Below are 24,822 nucleotides of genomic sequence, written 5' to 3'. Positions count from 1 at the left end.
CAAATCTTCCCAAAAAACTTTAGAATTGGCAGGCTTTATAAACGAATCTCAAGAATCATTATTTTGTATTGTGAATTGTTGCCAGACAGTGATAATGGATGTTTACTACCATCAACTTAGTTATTTTATACATTGACCGCTGAGCTGGTAAATCTACACATTTACATATGAAATATACACATTTATACAATATTTTAATAAGAAAAAGGGCTATTGTTTGCAGTAAGTGAAACTATAGAAACAAATTAATCAGGATGCTGGTACCTGGGCATTTCAGTAGGAAATCTCAACTTAGCGGTCCATAAAACAGAACTGTGCACTTGGCAAGTGGAGTTACTCAACCCCACTGCTGTATAAGCGGTTTCCTGGCAGCGCAAGCACTGAAACAGCCATCAGTTGTTAAAGGCCCTCTTTTTGAACAGGCAGCACCAGATGTGTTTGATGGTTTTGAAATTGCACCCAGAGCCACAACAAGACTAATCGCATTGCGCTTGTGTTTCATCTCTGTTCAGACTCAGTTCTCAAGTGGTGAAAGGTGGGAGCCTTAAACCACTTCCGTTTCTCCAGAGCTGGAAAAATAGATTCTGTGCATCTTTTAGTGGGAGCAGACCGTTTTTTTTTTTATCTTTTGAAGGGAAATCAGCCATGGGAAAACTGTCAATTTCCATGTGAAAATGAATGATTTACTGTCCGGAAGCAAGTTTTAAATTCACACATGTGGGTTTAGTACTACCGAAAAGAAAGCTTGTGGTTTGACTTCCACCATATGGGAATGACAGTCCCTGAAAAGTGATGCAAGAACACTGTGAAGTGGGATTTCCATCAGATGCTGAAACCCACTTCTGTTCTCTTGAAAGCAGCCTGTGTTCTTTTACTCATCCAGATTTTCGAAACCTTGCGGTGCAAAGTATATTAATCTGTGTCACGATGGCACAGTTAGAGTTATGAATGTCTGCTGTTAGAAGACGTCTGGAGTGTGGAATCTGCATTGAAACACAATTAAAAACCATTCAAAGCCACGGTCAACAACAGAGCTTTGAGTTGATGTGATTTTGATTTGTAGTACCGTTCGGAAAGATAATTGGTTGTTTAAGAAAGTCATCCTGCTCAAATTGAAGTAACCACATTTGTACAACAGCAACAAGACATAGTCTGTAAGTATACTTACAAACCTTTCTCAGTTAACAAAAATAAGTTGTCATTGCCTAGATTGTTGGTTCTCTTTTTGACACTATATATTGAATAATATATATATATATATATATATATATATATATATATATATATATATATATATATATATATATATATATATATATATATATTCCAGATTATAAAATTCCATTTAATGGGGGGCTCTCGAGTGCCGCATCCGGTAAAGGCACTCCACATGGAGTGCGGGATGCGCCCTATAGCCTGGACGTCGCTGGTTTGAGTCCAGACTATTCCATTGCCAACCATGGGCGAGAGTTCCCAGGGGGCAGTGCACAATTGGCCGAGCAGGGGGGTGGAGGGGGTTTAGGTCGGCCAGGATGTCCTCTGCTCACCACGCACCACCGACCCCTGTAGTCTGCCTGGGCGCCAGCGGGCTTGCCTGTAAGATGCCTGGAGCGGCGTTGTCCACTGATGCTGTAGCTCCCGAGGTGGCTACATGGTGAGCCTGCAGTGTGAAAAGAAGCAGTCAGCTGATGGCACACGCTTTGGAGGACAGCGTGTGTTCATCTTCGCCACTCCTGAGTCAGCGCAGGGGTGGTAGCAATGAGCCGAGCTTAAATAATAATTGGATATCCTAAATTGGGAGAAAATAATAAAAAAAATTATTGGAGACTACTAAATTAAAAAAAAAAAAGATTCAATTTAATACCAATACAGTACTTTCGCTAATCCAAACGAATTGGGACCGAAGCTATCTTCTCCCCTTCATTAAACATGTATCCTTTTATATTGCAGGTTCGATTCTCAGCCCAATCCCTCTTTGATTATCTTAAGACAATACAACAGGACGCGACTGCCATGAACAATTTTGGGTGCACTTTGCTGCAGATCTTCAGGGATAATGTGCGGAATGACAGGTAGGGTGGCTCTTGATTGTAAATGCAATAGATTTACTGAAATAAAAAATATATAACCTTGATCGCCCTAATGCAGATAATATTTGAGTTCAGTTTCTTCATTTTCCGTGTTTTGTAATTTTTGTCCTGTGCCCTTGTAATTTATGTAATTGTTTAATCAATATTTGTTCTACTAATCAAGATATTAAGATTTGTAGGTGGCTAAAGTACAGGAGCTATGGGTGTAACTTAGCTTTGTCACAGAGTTGTTATAAAAGCACACCTTTTAACCTTTGTCCTTATGTATATGCCGTCACCTCTTTCTGGGCTACTGGAGAAGTTAAGAAAGCACCCATGAAACAGACGGGCATACTTTCCCATGATCACATTTCCTGTCTATAAAGGTTAATTATCAGTAGGCTAATTCTGATTATTCTAATAATGATTATTAGAAAGTAATACCTGGTTTGACAGTAGCCATGAATGTTTTGCAACTTATGTGGCAAACATTATTAACTAAAGTGGATGTGATTATTTATTGTATGTCAGAAGTGTAGAATCTAAGACTGAAATTATCCTAAATTACTGATTTCAAAGTTGAAGCTGTAATGTGAAGTGATTGTGTTTTTTTGGAGGGTTTCCTAATAAGGCAAGCAATCATGGATGAACCTGTCAACCCCCACTTTTTTCCGCAGGATAAAGTTAATATTTATTTCATAATTGTTGTGTGTGTTTGGTACAAGTGACAAGCCAGTTGTTGAGTGAAAGCACTGAATGGTTTCTAATTGTGAAGCCCTGAAAAAGGTAATTGCGTCACTGATTATAAGGAACTATTTTTAGGTTGCCTGTTTTTCTGTGACCTCTTGAATCCTGAAAAGACCTGAACCGATTTAAGGTTTAGTCTATATGCGGTAATGTGGTGGAGTTCTCTTGAGATGAGTGTGTTTGAGTGAGGGAGCGTGTGCTAGTAATACTTGTGAGACACATTGTCTTGTTTACAAGAAAGTTGTGGGTGAAGAAGTCAAGTTAACACCATACAAATAGAAATTGGAATATTTAATGCCCTTTGTACAAATCACACTTTTAACATCCTTTCACACACCCAAATGTATCCAGGGGAAATCCAGCTGTTAATGTTACAAAACTAATTACACACTTTTAAGTCCCTAAGTTAAACTTCCTAACAAATAACAGGACGTTACATAATGAGAAATTAAGTCATTTGCTACACTGATGGTTCTTTGTTTTCAAATTCTAATTTTAATTTGAACACTGAAAATGTTTGCAAAACTAGAGCTGGCGAAAAATCTATAAAAATAAACCTGTAGCCTAATAGCTTGATTACCCTTTCCAAGTTCCAATTTCACAAAAGCACTAAACCTGTACACAGCATATGGTTGTAACTAATCCAAAATACCATCAATTCTTTCTCATCAATATTCACTACTTAAGTCTGGTGCTCTTTTGAAGCCCAGTAATTCCATTCTTTATACCTAGGGTCTCCATCCCACTGCTGAAGATGATTGATCAGATGCTGTCCAATGGATGCTTTGATATCTTTGCAAAAGAAGAAAAGTAAGTCTTTCTCCTAACACTCCAGCCTTTTTACATACTGTACACTTGAAAAATGCTCAGTGGTTTATGCATCAGCTGAATGCTTCCCAAGTCTCCACTGGTTTCAATGTAAATGTCTTTTGAAAGCCAATAAGTCAATGTCAGATTAATTTGGTCCAGGCAGGAAATGGACAGAATAAACAGTCTAGGAGGACAGCTAAGGTTCAGATACTATGTGCCCAGTTGGGGTCCTCTTAAAGAAATTGAAACTGCTATTAAGAGAAACAAAACTAATATTAACAGTATTAAAAAAACAAATGTTATGTGACCGAGGGAAATAAGGAACATGTTTGCTTTGCCAATATCAGGTTTGATTATACTGTGTGTGACTTATTGCACTCTGGAATACGACGGATTCAAACTTTGATCTGCAGAGACAAGTAAGCCAGTGGCACTGGTACTTCTAAGGCATGATTATGCTGAATTCTGAGGTGGCTTGTGACAGACTAATGCTCACTGGGAGCTAAATGGAGACCAGCTTATTTCATATGTGACCTGAGCCAAACCCAGACCTCCAAAGGCATAACAGGACAGTTAATTAGCTCCACTACGCCATCCTGCCCCCTAACCAAGTCAGAAAGAAATAGCCTGGTTTATTAAGTTCCACACACACTGCTTTCATTATTCCTGTAAAGAGCCTTGAGCCGTCAGAAACACAACTCCCAGGTGCCATCCCATCAAAACAAGAGCTCAGTACCCCTCTCCTCAGATTGCAGGACCACCATGGGCCACGTCAATACAGATTTAGTTGAAATGCAGCTCACCTTTTTCTTAGAAAAACATTCTTCAGTCAGGCACACGTGATGCCAGTAGTGAAGGAAATACCACTGATCCCTTTTCCCGAGGGATCCCCTTCTGTTTTGGTTTTCTGCCGACGCAACTCATGGGGTTTCAAAGAGTAATGGCCTTTTGATATATATTTTTAAAAAGAGGCTGGCTCTGTTTTTGTTTCAAATGTGGAACCGTCAGGTGACAGAAGGAATGGGCAGGTCTGTTCAGATACAAAGGTGTCATGGATATTTCTCCCATTTTGCTAAAGCACTTCCAGATGTGTATTAGAATTAGACTCTTTGTGCTCTGTTCTTCGGTCAGCAGCAACAGATCGATTTAGAATCACAGTCCATCTAGCATTTCCTGATTGCACGCTGCTGAAAAGAAGTAGAGAGAGGGGGTTGGGGGGGGGGGGGGGGGGGAGATGTATTATTTTCAGTATGGAAGTTATTAGTTGATAAAATCTTACAAATTAGGAAGTTGTTACTCAACACAATTATGCAAAAAAAAAAAAAAAAAAAGCTATTTTTAATTTAGTAAAACAAAAAATACTTGTTCAGGAAGTTGTCTCCATGCAGGAACACACCAATTTGTGGCTTATTACAAATCTGAGCTAATTGAAATATTTAGCATATGTTTGGTTAAAGCCTACTGAATACTGAAAGATGGCCAAAGATACCAGTCTGTGACTCATTTGACACACAGTCAACATACTTGGTGCCACTCAGTACTGGCTGGCTTAGCGCATTTATGATCTTTTAGCTTAACTTTGAACTTATGTGAAATCTTGTGTTTTTTTAAAAAAAATGCTATATACAAATATTCTTTACTTTCGTAGCTAAAAAATGTGTAAAACATTACTGTGAATAAATCTTTAAAATGTAAAATAAAACTGGCAACCCCTCAAATGACCTTATAAAAAAGGATAGAAATACAGTACTGTACAGCAGAAAGAGCTGTCGTTTCAAGCCTTGTTTAATTGAATATTTTGTATATATGTCCTCTCATTCTCATTCCCCTATGTCTGTTGGGTATATTGACCCATTGTGAACAATATAGAGGCAGGGGATATAGCTAAAGTACTGACAATACCATCTTGTTTCCTGCAGTCATCAGTTCGGCATGGACTTGCTTGCTCTTTGCAAAGAAGAAATCAGGAAGTCCAAAGACATCCAGAAGCTTCAATCCAGCATTGCTGTGTAAGTATGAGAGAGAGAGAGATAGAAAATGTTGGTTCTAGTGAATTTGTCAACCCTCTGTTGACAGGCATCATGATTGGTTCCCATCTCAGTCTGTACACCTGAATACTTACCTTAACACCCTCTGCCATTCTGTCCTGGGCTCTCTTAAGCAGATACTGGTAGTTTTCTGAAGTGGACTAATGGCTGCTGGGTGTTAATCGTCAACCCCAGTGATATTGTGCATGTAGGATCATATATACCAACATGCTAAGTTAACTGCAGTAAGTTAAGAAACAACAAAAAAAAGGGAACAGGGGCTCCTGAGTGGCGCATCTGAATGGCGAGCTTTCCTGTAAGCTGCCTAGAGCTGTGTTGTCCTCTGACGCTGTAGCTCTGAGGTGGCTGCACGGTGAGTCTGCAGTGTAAAAAAAAAATAAAAAAAAAAAGCAGTCGGCTGACGGCAAATGCTTTGGAGCACAGCGTGTGTTCGTCTGTGCCGCTCCCGAGTCAGTGCAGGGGTGGTAGCGGTGAGCTGAGCCTAAAAATAATTGGATATGCCAAATTGGTAGAAAATAATGAAATAATTGGCGATTTTACTAAATTAAAGAAAAAAAAATTAAGAGCTATTACAAGTACCTAGTTGTTTCTTGGTAGTACACAAAAATGGTAAATGTGAAGTGAATACGACCCGCCTCTTGTCTATAGAACTGATATTTTGAAGGGGTTTAAAAGGTAACTAACCACAAGTATTTAACCAAATGGGACACTACATTTGTAAAAGAGTGTATGAGAGCAGGGCCAAGCTCTCATTTCATCTGATGCGTAACTACGCAGTACAGCTGAGACAGTAATCTGACAAGCCTAGAGCCTCAGGCACTGGAGATTAATGTGGGATCCACAAACATCAAACCTGGAAGCAAACTTTCATCCATCTATAGTTTTCTTTCTCTGTGTACACACAGGTCCGAAGGTAGTTGATTTCAGTTGGTGGTTGATTTCATGAATAGTTAACTGTATATCCAGTTAAACCCCCTCAGACCAGCTCACACTTAGCTCCCCTCTCTTGTCAGTCTACAGACACTGTATTGGAACTAACTGTTTATTGAGAAAATATTCCTATTGCGGTATTGAGGGATTTTTTTGGTTATTAATGTGCAACAACATAACATACACCGTTGCGCCTTTCTGCACCAAAGTAACCTTCAGCCACTTTGATCCGAAATAAAAAAGAAGCAAGTTCCTGTTAACTAAAAAAAAACAACAACCAGAAAGCACGATGAATAGTGTTGATCAGGTGACAGTATGGTCTGGAACAAAATATAATATCTTTATTTGGGTGTGTCTTAATGGATTAAAAAGAGAGTTTTCAGCTAAACTGACTGGACTCGAATACCCAGCAAAGACCAGGCATGTGAGCATTTTGTGCAACAAGTGGGAAAGCATAATGATCACAGAGGCTTCACAAGGGGCATGATAGCGAGAGCCAGTGTGAGATACGTGTCACTCAACGCAGTGGCTGCATTTACTAACGAGCCCATCAAGAGAGCAGTGAGGTGTGCAGTGTATTGTGACAACAAAAAAAGCCTGCTACAGCTGCTTTATTCAGCTGAACAATTCTCCGACTGTAGAAAGAAAGTGTATAGCAGACAGCATGTGGGCTGCGACCGTGTTGTCATTCACTACTGTAAGCAACTTAACAAATTGGTGATAATTCAGATTATTGATCTGATAATAAGCAATGTGTTCTTACAGCTTTTGCGGCCTGATTCAGTTCCAAGGGGACATCCGGAAGAAGGTTCTGTTGCAGCTTTTGCTGCTGCTCTGTCACCTGTTCCCTGTTGTGAGTATCCAGGCATAAAATACATTCAAATACGACAAACATTATGCATCTCAAATATGTATTGAATGTGCTATATGTGTTTTCTGTGGCCAGCATTACTCACTGTGCCCCCTATAGTAAAATGAACTATAGTACAAAGAAGAATGTCAGAGCTAAATTTGTTCATATCCCTACAGTAAATAAATCGGAATTAAAGCTAATGTAAATGGTTAGCCTTTTTATTATTGGATATTTTTTATATATCTCTAAATAGATGCAGTGGCACCTGAAGGGGCAAAACCCTTAGCTGATTAAATCACAACACAGACAGTAACACACACGCATTCTGCTGTGGTAAGAAAAATATATTTTTGAAGTTTGTGGTGTTTTTGACCTTGGATAACATCAGTAAAGTACATGGCACATGTCTAACCAAAGTTCTGACCCTGTCATTACCCCACCCGATTTCTATCTGCAGCTATGATTTACAGTGTGGCCAGGTGAAATGGTGCCATATTTTAAATCACACTCGGATGATCATCATAAGCCAATAACTAGAATTGATTTAGTGCATTTTGATCCAATAAAAAAATTCCCTAAACATTCCCGGAGGCATTAACAGCTTTGTAGAATATAAGCCCTCTATTGTTTTATTGTCTGTGGCCATTGAGGCAGCTGTTAGCTGGGTCATGTGGAAACTGGAAGCAGGCCAGCTTTTATTCATCCAGCAAAAAATCTGCAATGAGGAAGCCAATGAGTCAGTAAATTGAGGAATCCATACAGATAAGGGGGTGGTGTTTAAGATATGCTCTTGTCTGAGTAATGCGAGGCCTGGGTTGCATTTTAATTGTTTTTGGCTCCCTTGGTAGGCACCCTAGTTTTTAACCGTTAGCTCTCCAGCTGGTTGCTGCATTGTTTAGACGCGGAGCAAGGGGTCTGGACATGATGCATTCACGTTCTTGATGTTTCTGGATTGAACTGTAATGAAATGTTCTCCCTCGGTAGTAGTTTTTTTTTTTTTTCTCACACCAAAAGTAAAGTAATACTCCGATGCTTAGTTTAATTATGTGGCACTTTACCCCCCTAACATCTTATTGTGACTGTTTGTCTAAAGGAAGAGAAAGGAACATCTCTAGCATTGGCGTTGATGCACTTTGCTTTAAATGACTGTCAGAAACGCTGATAATTGTTCAGTACAGTATGTAATCAAGACAAATTATGCATAATATCACAACAATCAATTATTGTTCCAGCCGTAATCAAAACTTACTGCCCTATGGAATATTTGTTTCAAGATTTTCTAATATGATAACATTGTATGTTACAGACCAAGTATCTAGAGCAGGGGTGCACATTTCCGGTCCTGGAGGGCCGGATCCCTCCTGGCTTTTGTTCCAACTGTGTTCTAAATTACTTAATTAGACCAATAATTGGTAATAATTGGTCCAATTAAGTAATTTAGGGCAAGGTTGGAACAAAAGCCAGGAGGGACACCGGCCCTCCAGGACCGGAATTGTGCACCCCTGATCTAGAGCATTTGGCATTTTTCTGATTTATGAGGAAGTGGTTGCTACCTGTAGGTGGCGCTGTGAGTCTTAGTCAGGGGCAGCAAAAATACTGTAAAGGGAAGGGTGGTCATTAATATTATTACATTCTTTAACCAAAGCAGTATCAAGTATTTGACTGATCTACAATTTATATCCACTAGATAGTAAGTAAGTAAGTGTATTTATTCCATACAACAGTATCTCAAAGCGCTTTACAAGTCAATAAAAACAAATACAATAAAATTAATTAAAACAATAAAAAAAACACATGAACATGAAAAAGTTACAGTAAAATAAATCAAACACCAAAAGACATCAATATTAGTAGAGAAATAAAAAGAAAAGAACACTTTTAACATTTTGTATAAAACACTAGTCTAAAGGGAGTTTTTAATCTTGATTTAAAAATATGACTCTGCATCTCTAATGTCAGATGGTAGTTTATTCCATAATCAGGGAGCATTGTAACTAAAATCTCCTTTAATTTTTGTCTTAATCTTTGGGAGGGACAGAAGACCAGAATCACGTCTAGATATATACATATAAGGACAAAAGCTCTTTTAGATAACCAGGTGCCAGGCCATGTAGTGTTTTTTGTAAGTCAAAAGTAGAATCTTCTAATCAACTATATATCTTTCTGGAAGCCAGTGTAGAGAAGTCAGCAGGTGGGTTATGTGGTCACTTTTCTTTTTTATACTAAGCACCCGCGCCACTGCATTTTGAACAATCTATAACTGAAAAGGCATAGGGCCTCATTCACTAAACAGCGGTAACATGTTTTGCATGTTACCTGCTGTATTCACTAACCAGTGGCAGGCAACCAGCGCGTGGAAAAAGTACTGCGTCATTTAAATATAATGAATAATGTTAATGTGTGGAAACGTCCGCAAATCACGTCACAAAATACCGCCTGGGAGGTATTTGATATTCAAACCATATTCACTTAAGGGCGCTAACTTTACTAGGTGCCTCAATGTGTGTTAAAAGTAACGCTTATTGAAACCCAGGCGGTGTCACAGAACCAGCAGAAGAGCTGCACAGGAGAGCGAGAAGAGGAGTCAGGGAGAGAGTATTTCAGACCAGGCTGACGTTACTAGGGCTGTGTGAGGAGGAGGTAATAACTAGATACAGATACAGCACAGATCATACTAGACTTATATGTAGGGCCCCGGGAAATTCACGATATCACAGATTTTACAGAAATCGTGTATTTGACTGCCTATCCTGAAAAATAGGCATTTTATTTTCCTTTCAGTATTTTACATTACTCTTCACCTCCCCTATTCATTTCAACAGTAACAAACCAGCGTCAATGCCGTGCATTTGGTTACTAGGGCAACGGGGCAAACAAATACCAGCTTCATCACTGGTGAATTCCTCATACTGTACAATGACATTTGAGTCAGAGGCGGGACGCTTAAAATGGTTGTTTAGATATTGTTGGTTTATTAGCTTGCAGTGTATGATTAACATTAAAAATGCAGGCAGCTGACAAATCAAAAAAAGCTAAATTAATTTCAACAGAAGATCGCGTTCAGAGCGACGAAGAGGGGACGTTGCATGCAGATGGTGGGATTCTATTTTGCTCAACTTGTATCTTTGGATCATCTAAGAAAAGGTACTATTGACAAGCATCTTGACAGCGGAGTACACAAAAACAAGATAATCAAACTTGAAGATCAGGCTAAGCAATTACCGAACAAGCAGGTCACAATCACAGGATTGTTTAAAAAGAGCATGCAGATGGTGGGATTCTATTTTGCTCAACTTGTATCTTTGGATCATCTAAGAAAAGGTACTATTGACAAGCATCTTGACAGCGGAGTACACAAAAACAAGATAATCAAACTTGAAGATCAGGCTAAGCAATTACCGAACAAGCAGGTCACAATCACAGGATTGTTTAAAAAGAGCACAGAAAGTGGAACAACATGTAATGTCAACATGTTTGAATTAGTAAAAGCCTTTGTGCAGCGAACATACCGATACAATGGTTGGTCAATGAAATATTACCAATTTTTTTAATGAAAATAATCCTGAATTGTGGAGCCGTGCCTAACAGTGACACACTCAGACGAGAGTATCTGTATGCAGCACACGAATATTTAAATGTGAAAATGGACAATTCTGAGTCTGTTTGCATTATATGTGACAAGGACACTGATGAGTTTAATATTTTGGGATTAAAAGCAGCAAAATAGTCTTTGGGAATTACACAGTCATTGTAATTAATGTGTGAACATACATTTTAAAGTTTTACAAAACTTGAAAATGTTGCTGAATATGTCATTCAAGGTTGTTTTAAAAACATTTGTCTGCTTGTTACTTTTTTTTGCAGCCAACACAGTCCATTTTAAACAACTCTTGTTTCCAGCAAAAGTTTGTTTCATTTTTAAAGATTGTTTCAATAACCGCTTGCTTTCCAATGTTACAATGTACTCGTACGTCCTCAGACAGTCCGGGATATATGACGATTACGAGGCAGGTGTATATGCAACACTTTCGGCTATGTTAATATATTTATATAGTCACCATGTACTTGTGATATTTAAGGAGGCTATGCGTAAAATATACAAAATAAACTGTAAATGTCCAATAAATATATATACACAGAGTGCGAGTTGAGGTGCAGTCATAAATACAAGCAATGAAACATTTAATGTTAAAGTGACATTTCGCCAAACACCTTTTGAAATGTAAATAGTGAACTTTTAATTGACTGAGAGAGTGCTTTGCTGACTTTTGATTAAAATTACAAATTAAATCCGGGAGATCAAGTTGCACAAACACATATGTATTTGATTTGCAGAGTTAAACATAAATGTTCCATTAACAATTACTTTCTCTGCTTTGACAGTCTCCCACGACGCTGTGATTTGGGATAAGACCCCCGCCATCCTCCTACGGAGTGCATTTATTTAGTCCTTAATGTTCTGTTGTAGTTAATATTCTCACTGATTCAGCACCAAAAAGCCTTACATAATTCCCCACCACTTCTCCTGCTAATACATTTAGCTCCTGGTCTGTAAACTTTAGATTCCTCACTCTGTCCTCCTTGTGACAAACTCAGAACCGTATTGACCTTTTCTTTCGAGTGCTCATATATATATATATATATATATATATATATATATATATATATATATATATATATATATATATAATACTTTCGTATATACTTTCAGAATCAAATATGAATCCCACATTTCTGACATTTTTGGTTTGAATTTAAATTCCTGTTTTTAGAGAATTGGCAAATTCCAGTTGTTGCTGAGAACCCCAAATCACAACTTCTGTCTCATCTGAGTTTAACTGCAAAAAATAGAGACATCCAGATTTTTACATCTCAATTAAATCAGAGACCGCAGAGGTTTCTCCAGGTTTCACAGAAATATAAAGCTGTGTGTCATCAGGATAGCTGTGAAAGTGTACACTATGTTTACAAAACATCTCCCCCAGCGGTAGCATGTATAAAGAAGATAGTAGCTAACAAGAACTGTGAGCATCATGAAGTGGAGTCAAGTATTGCTAAAGCTTTAAGATTGGAAGTAACTTTCCTTGCCACCCTGGTTTCATCTTTAAACTTTGGAGCATGGGGTCCTGCATTAAGTTCCAACTCATTTCATACTTGTTTTTTTAATAAAACATTTTCAGACAAGTTCATAAAGTTCTCTTTCCTGTTTTCAGTTTCGTTGGAACAATATATAGCCTTTATAAGGGTCCGTATGGCAAGACTTGGTTTTCTGATGCCAACAGTAACATTGTGGTTGAGATCATTAACAGGAAGTGAGGTCTGCACAGTCTGTGAGGAGATGTTATTTGGTTGACAGCTGTATGGAATTTATGGCCAATACAAAACTAATACAGTTTCCCCTTTTTTTGAGGCTTTTTATATTATAGGCATTTGGGGGGGTTTAAACCGTACCTCCACCCTTAGTCTTAAACCTACTGAATCGTGGTCCTTTTATCACAGTTTTTTTTGTATTTATGATGTTAAGAAGGAAATACAGTGCTTAGTTCTTTATTCGGACCTGTCTACCCGACTGAATTTTGCTTCGCCCTGTTGGGAATCTTCTCCTGGTATACCCTGGAAGGATGAATGCTGTAGTTTACTTTAAGCATCATTGTGGATCAGGTCCACCCAACAGCATTGCACTTGTACTTTCAAGAAAATGATGCACCAATCCACCGTGCCAGAACTGTGTGTGAATGGTTTGAGAAGCATGACAGCAGCGTCAGGCCGCTTCCATGGCCACTGGGACGAACTCGAACGACTCATTTGTCATCACAATCCCACCTCTCTGCACCAATTGCATGAAATATTAATTCCTGAATAGATCAGCATACTAACTAAAATAAACCCCAGTGTGTGTTACTGAAGGTTCAATTCGATTTTTTTTAGTTGATACAAAGTTACGTAAATGAGTGAGCAAATCTTTTTATGTCTTGTTCCAAATAGTTGATGGCAAATAGCAATCAAATGTGATACAGTATTAGTAACAAACATTACTCATCAATCAACAACAGCTATTCTGATTTCCTGACAATTGACGTGTTGTAATGTATAAAGTGAATCACCTTCATAATACGGTTCGTAATACGGATAATAAGTCAATGTATGTACAATTTGCGATCTGTAATCCCTGGTTAGTGAAGCCAGGTTACCACTTCAGACTTAGCACAGCGAGTACAATGAAAAGGCACAACATGGAAGCTAAGGAGTTCAGAATTGTAGTTAAATAACCAGAACATTGTATTGGTTTGACGAATCAGTCCATTGTGTGATGTAACACCCTCTGTGTTGTGTATTACTGCTTCACAGTATGTTCTTTTACCCAGTCTAGGGGAACATGTATTCTTGAAAGCATGTCTATCTAGTTAGTACAGTGTCACCATTGCTCAACACTTGCAGTAAGTGAAATTTAACAGTATTGTGGGTCTAAATACCAATAATGCTTCACAGAATAAAGGCTTTAGAAAAATGCCTTTCCTTGCTTTATGTGGGGATAAACCAAATCCAACTACATCCAATTCAATAACATTTCAGCTTTAAACGGGATTTATTGCCCTCCCAGTTTGACGTGTGTTTGTGATGCATAACTGGAACTAACTCAATGTAGCCAAATTCGGTGGAACCAGCTGTATTTATAGTGTTCCTCTGATATAATTTTTTTTTTTCTTTTCAAGTGTGTCTAATGTTTTCCATTTTTTCACTTCAGATAAGAAAAACAACAGCGAGCCAGGTGTATGAAATGCTGTTGATTTATGATGATGTCATTGACCTGGCCGTGATGGAGGAGGTGATGACAATGCTCAGCGACACCAACTGGTGAGGCCTGGGAAACTGGTTCCACTGGAAATGGCTTTGAGCGCGCTTTAGTTCTGTTACAGATCAGATTGGCATTAGCTTCTGCTTGCTTTTGAAGGGATGTGAAACTCATCAGATTCAATAACATCAATGATGAGGGCAGCTTTAGGGTGACCAGAGCTCAGAACTGGGACACACAGATTTGTTTTAAAACTATGCAATGTTGTGTGTGTGTTTTTTTTGTTTTTTTTTAAAGAAGAATACTTCTTATTTGAATGTAGTGCTTTTATCACTATTAGTGTTTTTACCCTAAACTAACAAAAAACAACAACTTGACTGCTGCACAACCTCTGCACCTTCCCTTTCCAATTTGTGGCAATGATTAACTAGATGTTATAACCATATGTATTGCTATTTTTACCCTTAACTCTCATTTTGCCTACTTTTAATTTAGTATAGTAACCTATTTGAAAAGTATTATTCTGGAACCATATTGACAATTGTGCGCTCTTGCAAACTGGGACATTTTTAAATACGTCCGGACGCCATGACCGTTGGTGGGAAAAGAGGACTGGTCAAACCAGGATGTCTGGTCACCTTTTGAGGCCTAAAGTAGTTCCTCACAGAAAATGTATTTAAAATAAATGCTACAAAAATTACAGGTGTTACTTTACTGCAAACATGTTCCATCTGTAGTTTCAGATGGCATAAGTCAATTTCATTTTTGTTTATATATTTTTCAGCTGAATGGAAATTTTTTCTGATTTTAAGAAAAGGGTGATTTGTTTACACTGGAACAAATGCTGGCTTTTTGCTAAGACAGAGAAGATACAGTGAAATTACAGTTTTGCAAGGCTAATGATGGATTGTGCCAAAATGTTGGTTACAGACAAAATGTCAAAGTTATTGAACCCTTAACCTTGAAGGAGAAGATTAATGCTACTGGAATTACAAACAGGTATTGTTGAGATGTTCACCATCTCATTTTGTACAGGAGGATTGAAGATAAAACTGTTTTACCTTGATGATATCTAGGGCGTCTGATTTTTGGGTTTTACCCGATTCTCCCCCCCCAATATGCTTTTTTCTGCATTTGGGTTATACCCGAAAACTCCCCGAATAGGCACACACTATATATGAATAAACGCATGCGCAGTTGTCTGTGATTCAAATGCAACAGAGCAGAACTGGTGTCGATGACGGTAAGCTGATTTACCTATTAGAAAAATGTGGATTCTTAGTGTAATATATATGTGTGTGTCTGTGTGTGTGTATATATATATGTATAAGTGTGTTTGTTATTTACATTTATCTGAATGGCACATAACGAGATCCAAACAGCTGAGTTTGCCCAAAATATATGGCGTGCTTAACACAGTATAGATGATGCCTTTGCTATTGAAATCAATGGGAATGGCAAACGGCAAACTCTGTTTGTCCGATATAAATGGCTGCCCCAAATAACCCTGTACGGTGTATGTGGCGGATACTATATAACTCTTAGGAAAAAATTTATATACTATATATAAACAATATATTTGTTACAGACTTTCTGCAAATGCATTACCTAACCTAACCAACATCTACTATTTAGTATATTACTGCAGTATATTACCAACTATATAACTCATAATACTATATAACTATATAACTTCTCATTATATGTGACTACTAAAAGCCCTTTAAGTACTGACCATTTTGCTTAAAAAAATCACTCTGCACCAAATGACCCCACCTTAACATACTCAGAAATAACAAGTGGTGTTTTAATTGGAATTCCTGAAGCTTAACACTACACTCATTTGTGAATGTAATAGCAAACCCAAACGGTGCAGACCCTTGCGGTGGCTGAAAAACAAGCACTAAGCTCATGTTTTCCAAAATACACCAGCAGACCAAGCAAGTGATTAATGACATTTGTACTATTTGTTAAAAGTAGCAAGTAATTCCAGCTTATAAAAACAATAACGTTAGCTGAGTAGTTAACAAGTGGCTTGGTTTTGCCTTGTTCTCCAGACGGTTATTAATCAGCCCATTTCAAGACCAGTCTGTTATACAGACCAGTTGTCGAAATCAACTGTTGCTTTCTTTGGCGTGCGTGAGGTGCTGAAATGAATGAGTGAATGTGAAACATAGTAACTGACAGCATTGGACATTGGTGAGGCTTGCACTTTGCTTCAGTGATGTGCATCTACCACCCACAGCACTGGAAAAGGACCTTCACACTTAGAAAATATTAACATGTTGAACAGAGTTCAACAGTTACATGTAGACAAAATCACATCTCCAAGCCCTTTTATCCCCCACAGGCATAAGTGATATAGTGGAGGCAAGTGTATTTACATACCTTTGCATGTCACACTTTACATGTTTCCATAGATCTAAAAAAACAATTATGATTGGTATTAAAATCATTTAGCATATGCTATTGAGAGTATAAGATTCTGGGGTCCATACGTTTTTCCATCTGTTTGTCAGACATTTTTACATGTAACTTGAGAACACAATAAGTTGTTTCGCTTATTGTATATCAGTCTTCATAAGATACCATGATAACACCTCATTACATCTAGGACCTAAATACCACTTATCCAATTTTCATTAAATTTTCGTTCTTATTCTAAACTATGCTGCACAGTCTGTTGATATATGTCATGATCATTATTTTTTCATCACCCTGCTCTAATGAATGCATAGTATTGTCGGTGGATGTCTGTTGCTGACATATTGACAGATATATTCCAGTAATGACTTCCACAGTCAGGGTGCATAAGTGCTCTGCCCCCCAAGAGCTGAACACATGGAGCCACAAGTACAATAAGCTGGCCTCCCATGAATGCGGGCAGTGACACTGGCGTGCTGGGGGGACTAACAAGGCCTGATTCATATACAGTATCTGTGTTTGTTTTGTGCAATACATCATGAAACCAAAAACCTCGCGTCACTTTTAACCTTGTAGGTGTTTCCTATTGTGATTGTCTGAGCTATAAAAAGCTATATCAGGGATACTTCTTTTGATGAAAAAGCTTGAAACTTTACTGATCCCAACACCTGTATATATGTGTTCATATCCTTGCCAGGGGATAGATATGTTGCCCCACTGATTTCCAGTACAGTTGTCCCACGTTATACTGACCCCCTTTATAACGCCACCCTCGCATACCGCCAGCTATTCTCTCTGAACAAATTTCACCAATATAAAAACAGTGCTATTTTTACCCATTATATCGCCACCCCCGCTGTCCGCCACCCGCCAACTTCCCAAGTTAAGCAAACGAAAATATAGCATTGTAGTTTCCCTCATTGTAGCACCAGTGAAATGATCATGGCCAATTAAAACAACAAAGTTATGCAGATAACCTTTGACTCACTTTCCTAATTTGTTGTTAACTGAACATTCATACCAATGTCATCAACACTGCCGCTCCCAAAGCAAAACAGAAAGTACAAAATGGCTAGTCTCCCCTATATTTAACACCAGAGCAAAAGAACAAAAATCTGCATGTATGCATCTGAAAATAAGAAAGCAAGACATTGCAAATGTTTTTTCGCCTAAGTGAGGCATGCTGTTACTCGAAGGACAATTGAAGACATTGTAATGGATAAAAACAAATGGCTTACTGTGATGGAATGGGTCGATTTGTTTAACCTGACAAAGGCTTGACGCAGTGACTTTTAAAAACCACAGTTAAAAAAAAAAAAAAAAAAAAAAAAAAGTTAACTTAAACTAAAGTATCAGTTTTGTAAACAATGGAATAGTTTTTTTTTTTTTTTTTACTTTAAGAAAAGTGTTTTCCTGTACATATTCAGCGTTTTCTTTTTAACTGCTTAAAAAAGAATGCTATTGAGCTTAAATTGCTTTGTGAAATAAATAGATGGCATTGTTCAAGTATAAACTGTTCCTCAGAAGTAAACATGTATGTTACATACAGATGGGAAAAGATGATAAAATGTCACTAGTAGACCTACTGTAGTTTAAAAAAAAAAAAGATTAATGTTTTATTAAAATGGCCTGGAGATACTGTAATTGTATAACTAACAAAATAAAACGTTTGAATTTATTGCAAACATAGAAGGTTGTGTGTGTGTGTGTGTGTGTGTGTGTGTGTGTGTGTGACCCTTACTATAACGCCACCCTCGCTTATTGCCGGTTTTTGCCTATGGCCCTTACCAGGCCGTATAAAGAGGGTTGACTGTATACATAAAATAACATTGACATTGAAAGCTGAACTGCCTAATAAATAAAATTGCACAGTATTAGTGTTGACATTGCCATACAAGAAAAAAAAAATTGAATTGATCAACAAGTTGGAAAGCACCTGACTTTATTAAACCAGTTTGTGATTGTAGGGCTTTTAGTATGAGAGAAGAAAAGATTTTAATAACATATGTATGGTTAGAAATACTGGGAACAAGAGGCTGCAGTTTGGCCCTTTTTATGCTTGTACCTTGCAAGGAAATCTAGTCTCCAGTTGTCTTTTAATGTTCTTAGTATTAGCTGTTACTACTTCCCATGGTAAACTGTACTTTTAGGGGTCCTCAAGGTCTTGGGTTGGGGACACTTAACAAGACCCTAGCACGTATGAATCTTCCTTCACTGTCTTTTGTTTTGTTTGTCTTTTCAGGGAAGCTGAGCTGACCACAGTAAGAACACAGAGGAATCAGCTGTGCGAATTGCTGGGTGTCCAGAAGCCTACACTGGTTGTCAAGGTAATAGTTTTAGGCCTGTCAGTCAGGACAAGTGCTTTAATCTCACCCCATAGCGAGTTCAGCCAGCATGAATTGGAGGGGAAAGCATTTTCATGTGGAAACTTCAGACCAAACGAATTGCTTGAAAAATAAATATTAAAAAAACAAACAAACAAACAAAAAAAACATGACCACAAATATAAAAATGCTGTGCAGTCTCTATCTATTTATGAGTTCAAAACTAAAATCTTTAGAGCTTGGATTAAAAACCTAAAAAGTTTTCCGATACTTGTATAAGTTAATTTGTAAAGCCAGGATGTGAATTGGAATACAAAACTAAACAAGTAACGGTTCAGATGAAGGGTGTATAACAAAATATTAAGCCAAACACACAAAATAAAAACAGATGTTTAAAAAGCCCAGAAGGAAAATGACTTGAGTTGGAATCTGTTGTCATCTCTCCAGGATTCTTTCCATCTCTCAATAAAGGTACAGTGTTTTGACTATGAGGCAATTCTTTGGGTGGATTCAGAGGGCTTTCAGACATTTCAACACCTCCTGGAGAAAAAAAAAAAAATCCTTCTAATTTATTATGAACTAAAATATGAACCCTTTCCTCTTGGCATGTGAGCTGTTGGAGTGGGCACTGCTTGTTTTTCTGAGGTCCTTAGGTGGCCAGTATTTCTGTAAGACCTCCCTGGTGAACTGATCAGTGCCCATGACCTGTAATGCTGGGTTCAAAAGCATTCATATTACATTCAAAATACATGCCAAGAAAGCACAATATGAAATTACCCTGAGTACCCTTCTAAATGTTCCCCATAGTAAAGGCATAGCAAAGTGTAATAAAACATAGTGAAAGCATTGTAAAGCACAGAAAGGCATAAAAAATATAGTGCTGCACAAACTGATTGTTCGATTAGCGGATTGAGGTCTCCACAGAAAGCAGGTGCTGACAATCAGATGAGGGTTATTGCTGTTGATTGAATATAAAACAAGGGAAGAAACAGCTGCTTTAATTTGTGGTTATTGCTGGTTTTCTTACTCTAGAGAAGAGGAATCCATACAAATTCAAACAGCTGTTTCATCACTTGTTTCACTTTGATTGGTAAATCAGCCCAATCAACACTAATGATCTTCACATGTCGAGAGCTTGATCTGAATAATAGAATAATCGGTTTGTGCAGCACTATTAAACATGGCAAACCAGAGTACATGTTTGTTTCTGTGGAACTTGGTTGGATTGATTTACACCGGGAAACAACACAAGCACAGTTGCTGATTGTAACCGCTGATAACCTACCCACTGGCTAATAGTAAATCTGTGAGAAGAGTCATTTGTGCACCTTCTAGTTGGGGTTTAGAGCACCCACAGTTTCTGACACTCAGACAGCAATTCCAGTGTATTTGGGCCACCTGTTGTCTCATACTGTCTTCTGGTTTCTGGTGCCACTAGCTCCAGTAAGACAGGATGTGAGGGGGTCAAAGTTCACTTTTTGAAGGCGGTTCAAAGGCCAGACACTTGAGAATGGGAGCCAAAGTTCATTTCCAGCGTGGGTGACCTTCCTAATGAATGGGGTGGATATTTTCTGTGCATTATAAGATAAAGGGGCAGAATGGCATGTATTGAAAAAGAACATTGTTTTAATATCTTACATGTTGTGCCTACGATTTAGCTGTTCCATCCCATACCAAAGAAGTACCAGCGCTGGATTTTTTTTCTATTTATTACGGAATTACATGCCACCCATAACTTAAGTCATACAGTATTTAATAATATTAAAGTCAATTTAATTTTTTGTTCCTTGAGTATTTGTTTTATAACAATCTGTACTGTGTGTTTTTTTTTTTTTTTTTCCTGTCCAAGTTTTGATTGGCAGTGCATGGTACATTTTAACAATAGGAATAACATCCTGATATTTTTTTAGTCGCCACCTCTCATATTATTCCCACTTTTTCAAACTATCCTGTTTACTGGTTTTAAAGGATACAGATACAGCAAGGCAGTGTGAGGTTCAGGGATTTATCTGCCCAAATCTTGGTAGTTCAGTGACATTCCAGTTTTTTCGGTTCCTGATATTTTTTATTTGTTTGGAGATATCAGAGAGCTACAGAGTCAGATGGTATAATTGCTGTCTGAGCAAACAGAATAGTTTCTGCTGGCAATATTCTGAAACTTCATCGACACTAGATCATCATTTACTGTAAGTTACCAGAACAACCGGTCTGGGCTTCCATGGCGGATATCATCTTTCTTTCGGAAGAGCTGTTTATGTGGTGTAAAAAAAAAATATATATATAAAATGCATTTGTGTAAGTGGTTTAAGTACAGAAATAATAAAGCAATCGGGCGGATTCAATTAACATTTTCCTGGAAAAAGCATTTGAATCTGTCCAATTAATATAGCAAATGTGGAGCAATTTTCTTCTTTGATGTAATTAACCCATCATCAGCGATGAATCAAAACAGAAATTGATCCACATGTGCACTGTTCTCCCCAGCTAAAAGTTCAGCATTTTGCTCCAGGAGATGGTACACTCCCATGTTCTGTAAATACTGAGCTAAAAGCATTCTTACTTAGTAAAACAGAATTCACAGGTGGTAGGGGAGAAAAAAAGAGGAAGTCCTCGGGTACAAATGTGCAGCGTTTACATGCCAAACTCAGTGGGGTTTGGAAGGATCAATGCTTCTGAACCTACAGTGTGCACTTGAATCTGATATAAATCTGATCATATAGATGATTCTGAAGTCGATTCCTCAAATAGGTGGCCTCAATATGATTAGATTGTGCTTATCCAGTAAACTCGTGCTAATTCTGTTGAGATTAGTGTCTCTATGTTATTGATACTTAAATTTCATCAAAAATCAATTATTTGAATAACAGTACTGCTGGAAATGGTTTGCACATAGAATACTGCAGTTTGAAGCTTGGTTTCTACAGCTGCTATCAGTGTGCATTTCATTATGATGGCGTGGTTCACATTCTGTAGGTGAATTCTGGCTCCAGGGTTCAGATTGGTGAGAGTCTACAGTAAATATGGCTACTGTCTGTTGTTATAGAGCCACCCTGTCCAGATAGATTAGTGCTGATCCGACATATGCATGATGTTTACATTGTTCTGAAAGAATACACAACACTTCCTCAGTGATTATCAACTGTAATAGAGTCATTCCGTTATCATGTATAAAAAATTGTGTGTAAAAGTGATTACAGATCAATGGTGACATTATTAATGAATGTAACCTTTTCCTTTCTCTTTAGAGTCTGGTCCAGTAGCCAGTAGGGATGGCTTGAAGAGGAACTGTTGAGCGCACTGATAACTGCATGCAAAATACTTCTAACTATTAATCAGTACCCACAGGTATTTTAAGGCAGTTGTGCAATGCACTGTTACGAAGAAACCTAGTTCATTATAATAAAAAGGTTAAATCACTTTCCTAATTTAAAATCCCATTACATACAGACCACCTCAGTTACCACTTTACCTGTGCTCACCAAAACGCGTTGTAATGAATATTACGATAAAGCTTGCTCTTTTGAAACCAATTTGCTGTTGTTGTTGTTGTTGTTATTATTATTATTATTATTATTATTATTATTATTATTATTATTATTATTATTATTATTATTATTATTATTCTATCTAGGAGGCTGAGTGGTCCAGTGGTTAAAGAAAAGGGCTTGTAACCAGAAGGTCCCCGGTTCAAATCCCACCTCAGCCACTGACTCATTGTGTGACCCTGAGCAAGTCACTTAACCTCCTTGTGCTCTGTCTTTCGGGTGAGACGTAGTTGTAAGTGACTCTGCAGCTGATGCATAGTTCACACACCCTAGTCTCTGTAAGTCGCCTTGGATAAAGGCATCTGCTAAATAAACAAATAATAATAATAATAATAATAATATCTATTGAATCAACTGTATTGCTTCGTAAAGAGATGGAACAGTATGCAGCTAGGCTTGTTAAGTAAAATGTCTTTGTAAAAATCTGATTTATGGGAGAGTTAGGTGTGTTGGGGAAATAACCCACTCTCAAGTGGATAAACAACTGAAACCCCAGTTACATTTGATGATTCATGAAGTTATAGCTATTATGTGAGAAAAGCCTCATTAACAAAAGGCTATTTTGTTGCATTGAAGTCTGTGTTGTATTGCTCTGACACAGCAGTGCACAGTCAGGAGGGATATAGTTTTATTCCAGTATATTATATAATGATTCAGAATACCCATCGACATGAGGCAGTGAGATACAATCATATCTTGCAGATTTGTTGCAGAAGAAACTGGGGAATGGCAGACTAGGGAAGCTGTGGTTAAATCAGCATTAAAAGTTAATAAAACTTCAGCTCCTTCGTGCAGCAGAGAGAACATGAGCCAATGAACAAGAGGTTCCCTAACACCCCTTTGTTTATTAGGTCATTTTCATGCAAACAAAAATACAGCAATTCCTTTTCAGGGCAACTCCAAGTGATCCAGTCTCATGTTGGTTGCCAAGGATTACGGGCAGGTTTTCAGATTAGTTTCATGGTATTGACCTCACTGTTATACACCCTTAACTCTGATTCATTTAAATTAATGCTGTAAATTTTTATGGGCAAATGTCTAACTAACTTGTTTCTCTTGTTGTTTTTCCTTATATAGCATGTTGATATGGGGAAGACCTTGAAGGCTAATTTGGTTGCCATAGCAGCCAGAACCCCTTAACTGTTAAAAAGAAGAAAAAAAAATACTCAAACTGGAACAAAGGGTACTTCTTTTTGAGTGTGTTCCTCAACTGAGCTCCAGCTACTTAGCCTTCATGTTTGAAAACTAACTCTTCAGAAGAATCAGCGGACCATTTATTTCAATTCTTTTAATATGTTTTTTTTTTTCTTTGGGTACACTATGTCCTTGTTTTTTAGTTGCTGTTTTTTTAAGCTGCTGCTTTTTTTTTTTTTTTTTTAAAGCTTAAAGATCAAACTTTGACCGAACTTTCGCAGTTAGGTTTAATATGAGCGAATAGAAAGCAATAAAGAATTGTAAACCCAACACGTCACGAAATACTAGACCTAGCTGCGCTCTCGCTCTCTCTCTCTCTCTCTCTCTCTCTCTCTCTCTCTCTCTCTCTCTCTCTCTCTCTCTCTCTCTCAGTTAGAAATGAATGTTGGTTGTACTAGAAAATAAAACAGCAATCCCCATATGTAAACAGGCATGTCAACTGTATTATGTACAAGCTGCTGTAACTCATCTGAATGTCCTTCCTTACCTATTTGAGCTGTGGTCTGTGTGCCAGCTTGTAATTGTGAACAGGAGGAAAAGGATTGTTGCTCAACATGTACAGTGTGTGGGGAAACTGCTGGAAAATAAAATCGTTGCCTGTGCCCTGCTTGTTCATGAAATAAATAATGATTCATTTGTTTAGAGTGATTACAATCATTTGATCTCTGAGAAGCTAACAAGTAAGCGGATAGCCATTACAAATACAAACAAAATATACAGAATATAAATCACTGAGATGAAAAACATGGGAAAGTGGTTTTATTTTTTTTGTGTTCAGTGATTTCAGAGAAATGGCTAGTGCACAGCAAATGACATGATGGTGGAAAGGTTAATACCACCTTAAAACCAGTTCCTCAGTATAAGAAGACAGCTGTGTAACCTGCATACAGATACAGTTTATTATTCCTCGCAAATAGTGGGGGTGCCCGGTCTGTGGCCTCCTGTGCTTATTGTACTTGTTGGCAATTGTGATTTTCTTTTTCATTTAATAATTTTGTATTTACAGCCGTAGCGGCCTGTGTAGTTTTTTTTTTTGTTGTTGTTTTTTTTTAACCTTGTAAACCTAGCCTAGAGTTTCTGCATTT

General features: G+C 37.8%; 1 pseudogene; it reads left to right on the top strand.

Moving 5' to 3' along the window:
• The window catches only part of LOC117423287 (tubulin-specific chaperone D-like), a 115,155-nt pseudogene extending 90,770 nt beyond the window's left edge, over positions 1–24,385 (top strand).
• Positions 24,386–24,822: the final 437 nt, after the last annotated feature.

The sequence above is a fragment of the Acipenser ruthenus genome, chromosome 17 (assembly GCF_902713425.1).
Source record: "Acipenser ruthenus chromosome 17, fAciRut3.2 maternal haplotype, whole genome shotgun sequence".
Classification (NCBI taxonomy): Eukaryota; Metazoa; Chordata; class Actinopteri; order Acipenseriformes; family Acipenseridae; genus Acipenser; species Acipenser ruthenus.
This window is presented reverse-complemented; position numbering and strand designations above follow the sequence as displayed.